Source organism: Triticum aestivum, chromosome 7D (assembly GCF_018294505.1).
Source record: "Triticum aestivum cultivar Chinese Spring chromosome 7D, IWGSC CS RefSeq v2.1, whole genome shotgun sequence".
In the NCBI taxonomy this organism is placed as follows: domain Eukaryota; kingdom Viridiplantae; phylum Streptophyta; class Magnoliopsida; order Poales; family Poaceae; genus Triticum; species Triticum aestivum.
The window spans coordinates 275,600,428-275,609,162 of NC_057814.1; the positions used below are offsets into that span (position 1 = coordinate 275,600,428).

Below are 8,735 nucleotides of genomic sequence, written 5' to 3' on the forward strand. Positions count from 1 at the left end.
CGGCCAAGAACACTATAAAAGCCCCCTTCTTCCTCCTCCATCCTCCAACCCTAATGTCTTGTTGAGTTCCTCCATTGCTACACCCCATTTTGCTCACTACTCTCAATCCCTCCACCCAATCTTGTTGAAACTTTGGGGATTGGGAGAGCAAGACCCGATCTACACGTTGACCAAACCAAATCGCATTCCCCGCAACATTCATCCACCATGACTTGTTACTCTTGGAGCTTGGGCTCCTAGGCGGTTAGAGGCTCCTCCGGAAGCTTCCTTGCTTGTGGTGTGCTCCGGAGAAGTTTGTAAAGGTGTGGTGGTCGCCTTCAAGACCAACCCCGAGTGATTCGAGGCTCATCCGTTGGGGGTGACTCGAAGGAGATTACGGTGAGCCTTCGGTGGCGTTCCGCAAGCTTTGGCTCCGGCACCGCTCCAAACGGAGAGTAGCTCTTCCCCAAGGAAGAGTGAACTTCGGGATAAAATCCGCGTCCTCGTCTCACTTGTGGTTAATCCTTTCCCGCACTTTACTTAGCCTTGTATGCTTGTTGGCTTGCTAATTAGTTTGTTGCCTAGCATACTTAGCTTAGAGCTTGCTTGTCATATAGGTTGTGTTCACCTAGTTGCATATCTAGTGAACCCTTTTTATCCGCTAAGCCTTAAAATTGACAAGAAAGAGTAAAATTTGTAGTCTCCTATTCACCCCCCCCCCTCTAGTCGACCGTATTGATCCTTTCACACTTTGTTCATCATGTTCATGAAATAGGCAGGTGCGTTAGTCAGGCCAAATGACATAACGGTGTACTCATATAGCCCATACCTTGTGGTAAAAGCTGTCTTGGGTATATCCTGCTCTCGAATCTTCAACTGGTGGTATCCTGATCGCAAATCAATCTATACTACTATTAAAAGAGCAAACATGAAATACCCTACACCCACCAAACTTAGTGTACACAAATTAACCAGCACCCTTGGATCTAACCCACTTAATTGTATCTAAGAGTCTGTATTACTTCGGTGGTCTGCCATCAAAACGAATGGACGAGATTAAATGTTTTGCCGGTCTGCCACCAACGTACGGTCTCCACGCATGCCCACTAATTCGCTCAAGACCTCATAACCCCGAACCAACGTCACGTCTCAGTTGCGAAAAAAATATCACGTCTCCAACTCCAACCATAGCTCTCCCCTCTCCCCCAGCCGCCACAGAACTCCTCCCTGTTCCCATCGCCGCCGCCCGCCGCTTCTCCTCTCCTCTGCTACCCCAGGCGCGAGGAACCAACCTCCCGAAGCAACCGGAGCGGCAAAGCGGCGGAGGAATGGAGAGATGGCGTCTGCGATGGCGGGGAAAAGGATGGGGCGGGCGTCCTACATCCGGATCAAGCACGAGGAGGAGCGGCACGAGGCGTCCTGGAAGGAGCCCGAGGGCTGGGTCTTCTCCGCCACCACGCGCACCGATGTCGCCGCGCGCCTTGGCGAGCTCCGCGACCAGATCCTCGCCGGTTGCGCCTCCTTCCCGACCTCGCCGCACAGCACTCCGGCTGCTCCTCCGCCCGCCGCGGCGGCGACCTAGGTACGCCTCCACTTGCCCCACTTACGCGCTCTGCAGGCTTTCATATAGGGTCTCCGATCGTGGCGAACCAGAAGCACCAGCCTAGGAAGAGCTCGACAGCGTGGAGGTCCTCCCCAGCCAGTAGTACGTGACCAGCCCGAGATCCACCGCCGAGCCAAGCACTTCTCCTTTCTTTTTCTTCTTCTGTTACCCAGCCAAAACAATTTTGTGGAGAACAATCATATCTGGTTAGGATCCACACAGGAATCTACAGCACAAATAATGGAGGAGCTACTATAATAGAGGATGGACCTGTGGTTGCTTCCCAGCTCTTTTCTTCAAAACAATCTGAGAAAGAGTACAAAGGAAATTGGAGCATATGGAAAATTGCTCAGGAATATCTCCATCTTATGCTTATTGCTTCGATGTACAGTGACCTATAAAAGGGTGAAAACAATCAGTGAGATACTTCTCTGGATGTAGAGCTCTCTGACATACGCCTAAAAGATAAAATTATATTTTTACATTATTATTCTCAATACTATAGTTGAACATTCATTACCTTGTGGTTCGTACTTGGTCCCAGCCTCCCAAGCATAAATCTGAAGTTGTTCTGTATAGGGGAGTGAATTGTATGAGAGTGTGTTTCCAGGCTTAAATTTGAAATTGTTGTGTATACTATATGTGCATGCAGTGTGTATGGTAGAACCAATCGATTTTCAGAAGATAGCATGAACCGGAAGGGTAATCGGTGCCGCCACCGGAAGGCTCGGCAATGCTAATCGCCGGAACTACACTACCGGCAGTGCCATCCAAATCCTCGGAGACGCTCAAGGTATATACAATGAACACACAAAGGGGTCCACATGCAATTATCTAATTATTGGATGCATCAGATTAACGTGCTGAATGAATCACATGTGTATACTTGAGACAAATGAATGTATTAATGGTTAGTAATTTTTTTATCTATCCTTTTTACATGTCCTCGAGGGTGACCATAGTAGCATCTTGAGCCCAAATACAGTCCTGCCATCTAACGCCGCCTGTAATTTTTTAGCTACAGGAATTTGGACCGTCCTGCAAGAAGAATCAGTTGAGAAGATTGGACTATGCTACTTCTCTAAGGCTGAGTATACACTCTTTGTTGTTAATTGTAGTGATAGTTACTATTATTGAATTGCTAAGGTGACAAACTGACAGTTATTGCTTGATGAGCTTACTCTTGTTCATCACATTGCATCCCTCTTACACGGGAATCATCAAATGTTCACACATATGTATGTCCTTTAGTTGTCATTTGCTCTTTTTTATTTTTTCTTCCCTTTTTTGTGTGGATAATCCAATTTCGTATGTTGTCAATGGATCTTAAACATCTTCACTTCTGATTTCTATTTCAAACAGACAGTGCAGCTTTGACGGCCTCTTATTTCATGCCGACAAGTGTATTTTGTTCCATTAGAAATATATAACTATATTTTATTCCTGAGAGAGCAATCTTATACGGGAATATAGTGTTGTATTTTGTGCACCCTCATTTGGCAAGAGTTCAGGTTACTATTTGTCTCTGTGTGAAAGTTCTCACATTAGTTCATGCAGAATATGTCTATATTTTTACCAAGGGGTTCCAATGATTCGAGGACTGCATATGTGCAGATCTAGAAACTCTTTCTTCCCAAGATGGGCAATGTGCAGATCTAGAAATGGTATGTCCCCTATGCGTGTATGACTGTTGGTGGAGATGTTCATACTTTAGGATCTTTGGTTCCTGAGTTAGTGAGGTGCATGCTCTCGACCATGACATCTACTTACTCTATTGTCATCTATAGTCTGTATTGTGCTCTGCGCTTAATGTGCATTGGGTGCATAGCAGAACATGAATTTCAGATGCCCTTATTTGTTTGATGAAATGCCTCCTTGATCTGCATGCCAGGTATTATAGCATACTGTATATGGCTTCTAAGCTCTTTGAAAGTTTAGGACACAATAGGAAGTCATATTACAGCGGTTTCCGATTAATAACAAAGCTGAAAGCACAATCTCTATTTTTCGAGGACAGCAAATTTGTTTTCTAGAACTGATAGTTTCTTCGGTATTTTTTTGTTTGCTTTCTGTTACTTTATAACTGAATATGAATATGCAGTTAGCTTATTTTTCTTTTATGTGATATGTGAGTAAATAGCAGTTAGCTGCATGGGTTACTGTGGTTTCAAGCTCAACTTTTGTGTTATCTAGCTGCAGTGCTAGGACTGGTTGTTTCCCAAAGAGATGATATGACCATGAGTTTATGGCCTTTTTGAGCTTGATGTCTTCTGTCTAAGAGAAATGAAGTCTTCGGCATGTACACTGTGTAAACAATCATTGGAAAGGCGAGAGGAAGATAAGAGGAGCATATAGAAGTTTGTGATTTGTATAGGAGGCCTTGTTGGTATGATTTATTTTCCTGATGGTATATTCATCTCATTAGGAAGGCCTTGTTGTGTGGCTTTGGTCTTCCTAAATTTTTCTGTGATTTTTTCTTTTCTTTTTAGGTTTGTGAAACAATGACTATCCTAGCACAAGATCTAATCATGGAAATTTCCTTATTGTACAGTTTTCCATTTTGAAATAGTAGACCTTTCTCCACTGTTGAGATGTTGATAGGACAAGTTTTCATTGCTTATCTTACCAGGACTAAGATTAGCCTGGAGAAAGTGTGGCTTGCATGCCATGTCATACACAAATTATTAAATTTTCGTTCTTCATTTTTTGTTCATGAATGTTGCACTCCTGGAGGTGAGACTCGGAATGGGTGCATAATGGTCCTGGATACCGGAGAACTCTTCAAGCTCGTGGTGCGTGCTGTAACTCCCACTGTGGCGCTGTAGTCGAGCCCATCAATTCAAATTCTGAAGATAACATGTAGCCTGAATCCAAGAGGGAACAAATCCAGTTGTTCCAAGACACGTTCTTTTTTGTATATCTTGTTGACAGTTTGCATCTCTGCCATGTTCACTTGGACAATGCATATATGTATTACAAGTCCTTCCAAGTTCATAGAATAAATTAGACATACTTCTGAAATCTTTACTTTACGATTGCGGTTTCATCTTGGATTATGACTTCTTTTTTGTCTGCTCCAACTTCGCATACATCCTCAGAAGATAAATGTGGGGTTTGTATTGAATTTCACCTTTAGAGAGGCAGGGATTATCAGCACTACAGAATTCAATACACATGAATAATGTGTTCTTTGGTTGAGACGTGCGTTGCACGTGCATGCTAACTAGTCTTGGAAAATACTTTAGCTCCTTGTAGTCGGTCAAACAGATCATTGATCATCGGCAGTGGGTACTTGTTCTTGATTGTTACTTCATTCAATCCATGATAATCAACAACCATCCTCAATGATCCATCTTTCTTCTCCACTAGAAGTACGGGTGATCCCCAAGGTGACGAACTTGGGCGAATATATCCTTTATCCAGTAACTCCTTAATCTGCTTCTTAATTTCTTCCAAATCCTTAGCGGGCATCATGTACGGTCTCTTTGATATTGGCCTAGTGCCTGGCAAAAGCTCAATCAAAAACTCGATGTCTCTATCCGGTGGCATGCCTGGCAACTCCTCTGGAAATATGTCAGGGAATTCCTTCACCACTGGTACTTCCTCCAGTACAACTCCTGATAAGGAATTCACTTGAGTCCTCTTCGGCACATGTCGGGATACATACTTAATCCTTCTTCCTTCTAGGGTAGTAAGCAAAATCGTCTTACTGGCGCAATCGATGTTTCCTTCATACATCGATAGCCAATCCATTCCCAAAATCACATCCAAACCTTGTGACTCCAAAACTATTAGGTCTGAGGGGAAAACATGCCTACCTATGGCCAATGGCAACTGAAAACATCCTTGGCTTGCCATATACTCTGCTCCTGGCGAGGTTACTAACATGCATAGGTGTTCTAAGAACTTTGGTGGGCAACTTAAACTTATCCACAAATCCCCTTGATATGTATGAATGTGATGCACCAGTATCAAAAAGAACGATTGCAGTAAATGACTTAACCAAGAACTTACCTATTACTGCATCAGGCTGTGCTTCAACCTCCTCCACATTAACATGGTTTACCTGTCCCCTGTTGAAAGGGTTCGGCTTCTTCCCCGAGCTTCCATTGCCATTTCCATTCTTTGCTTCTGGACAATCAGTGGCATAATGTCCAGTCTTCTAGCACTTGAAACAGGTAACGTGGCTTAGATCCCTCTTGGCTGGGGTTGATGGGTTGGTACGGTTCTGTCCGTTGCTTCCTCCGTTCCCATTGCCATTCTTGGGGCCACTATGATTGTGCGAACTTCCTCCATTGTGATTGTGACCTCCATGGTTATGTTGAAGGTGTCCTCCCGAGTTCGGGGTAAAACGAGGCTTCTGGTGAGCTCCTGTACTGTACTTTCCTTGTCCATACTTCCTCTTACGACTCTCAATCTGCTGCTGCTTCCCTTCAATCATGAGAGCTCTATCTACCAACTCCTGGTAGTTGTTAAAAGTTGCCACCATCAACTGCATGCTCAGCTCATCATTCAGTCCTTCTAGAAACTTCTCCTGCTTAGCTGCATCCGTAGCAACGTCATCTGGGGCATAACGTGCTAACTTACTAAAATCCTCCATGTACTGGCCAACGGTACGTCCTCCTTGGCATAAGTTGCGAAACTCACGCTTCTTCATGGCCATAGCTCCTGCTAAAACATGGGCAGTACGGAAAGCTTGCCGAAACTGGTCCCATGTGACAGTGTCAATGGGGTGAGTGGCTGTGTAATTCTCCCACCATGATGTTGCGGGTCCATCAAGCTGATGTGCGGCAAAATGCACTCTCTCCACATCTGTGCATCCTGCAGTGGTCAGCTCCCTTCCAACCTTGCGGAGCCAATCATCTGCCACAATCGGCTCGGTGCTACTGGAAAACACCGGCGGATTCAGCCTAAGAAATCGGGCTAAGTGATCAACAGGTGGTGGTGGTGGGTTGTTGTTGTTGCCTTGGTTTTGAACTAGCACTTGCATCAGGGCATTCTGCTGCTGAATCAACTGAGTGATCTCCGGTGGGAAAACAAATCCGGTGTCGCGTCTCAGAGGCATCTGATGGTTTAGAAAAGTTGAGAGAATAGAATAGAATGAGGTCTAGAGGGAAAACACTACCCATATGCACATGAGACAAACACAATCATATCACTCCAATCAATTCAAACAAGGCATACAATCGATCTAACTATCATTACAAAGTGCTTGGACTATAATATATACATGGTGGAATACTACTACTAATTTGGTGGTCTACTAGAAAAATTGCTCAGTCGAAGACTCCATGATATCTGCTCCTGCTTCATCCTCCAAATCATCCTCACTGGGGTCCGAGTCGGTGTCGTCAATGATGATGTAATTCTCCGGGCAAGTAGAATCATCATCATCTCCTCCTGGTGCTGGGTCTCCCATGAAAACTCCTAGCTTCTTTGTCAGGTCATCATTCTTCTCCACTAGTGCGACGATTTCCTCCATATAATCCTCGCGTGTAGCCTTGAGTTCTTCCTCCAGTTCCATGATCCTAGTCTTTGCCTTCTTCAGTTCTATCATGTCTGCGCACATCTGGTTCTCCTGGCGACGAATGTGCTGGTTTAACTCCTGGATGAAAGCTGCAATAGATCTATCCTTCCTGGTACTGATCATCTCCCATTGCTCGTCTCGGCGCCCACAAATCTGATAGATAGTATCCTTGAGATCATTGTGGTACACTTCTCCAATGCGTCCCATGGTGATGTGGGCTGCCATGCTCTTTCCTAGACTCCAGGTTGGTGCATCAAAGGAAAACTCTATGGGCACAGTGATTGGCGTGAACGTCCTTCCTGGAACTTGAACTTGAATCATCCAGTGCTCCTCTTCTGGTAGTGTGGCGTTGTAGGTTCCGGTGAAGCTTGATATTCCGATATTCAGGTACTTAGTAACTTGCTTCAAGTGTCGTCCAAAAGGTGTATCCTCATCTGGTTGCGCAAACTTGTTCCTTGCATCCACCATCCTAAAAGAGTGGAAGAAAGGAGAGGAGTCAGAAATGAGAAGAGAGTAGTGATCTAGGGCTTTAGCTTAGTGGTCGTGTCCTACAGTCAGCGTGTGCTCTGATACCATCTCTGTAGCGACCAGACCTCAAACAGTCTAGTCTCTGTGCATCAGTGTCATCCCTGGATCGGTAATGCTGACACGCACAGTACTTTGAAGGATTTATAACAGAGTAGCAATCACACACTTATTACATCGAATAGTTCAAGAGAACTCAATACAATAAATATGGCTTAAGGCCATCTAAAATACGATAACAGCGGAAGGCTTGGAAGATAAAGTGAGTCCATCAACTCCAACAGCATCACTGAGTATAAGACCACGACCTAAGGCTCCTTACTCGTCGTCTGAAAAGTCTGCAACATGATACGTTGCAGCCCGAAAATGGGTCAGCACATGGAATATGCTGGCAAAGTGACACATAGAGAGTAATGAACAGAATAATGCTATCACTACATGCATATTTGGCTGGTGGAAAGCTCTATGGTTACAGTTTTGCGAAAAGCCAATTTTCCCCTACCACAAAGGAATAAATTTTATTTAACTATCATGGTGGTTGTTAAACATTGAGAAGGTACCTCCAACTCAATCCCAATTAAGAACGTAATTAACCCAATCAAATTAAATTAAGTAACATGATGATGAGATTCACATGATAATCCAAGAACTAGATACTCAAGATGTCCATAACTGGGGACACGGCTAATCATGATTAGTTTGTACACTCTGCAGAGGTTTGTGCACTTTTCCCCACAAGACTCGATCGCCTCCGCTTGATTTCTCGCACTACATGGTGTTTGAGAAACGGATGACCGAGACACAGTCTTTCAGAAACACTACTCTTTACTCCGGGTGGACAGTTACACCTACTTTCCCCTACATCTGCTAGCCCATCTCTTCAAGAGGTCATATAACCTACTCAACTATGCTAGAGCCCATAATAGCTTGTGGCTGCACACGGAAGTTCCTAGCATGAATAATCTCATGATCCCTTTGAGTCTGGGTGGCGGTCCATAGGATGATCACACGGGTACTCCGGGATATCCAAAAATACAGGCAACACTGGTTTCTCCAGATGCCTCAATCCACCCAGATGTAAATTAAAGTAGCCACCTTAAG

The 8,735-nt window shown here is 44.4% G+C and overlaps 1 pseudogene; it reads left to right on the top strand.

Moving 5' to 3' along the window:
* Positions 1-905: 905 nt before the first annotated feature.
* Positions 906-2,210, top strand: LOC123167813 (peptidyl-prolyl cis-trans isomerase Pin1-like; annotated as a pseudogene).
* Positions 2,211-8,735: the final 6,525 nt, after the last annotated feature.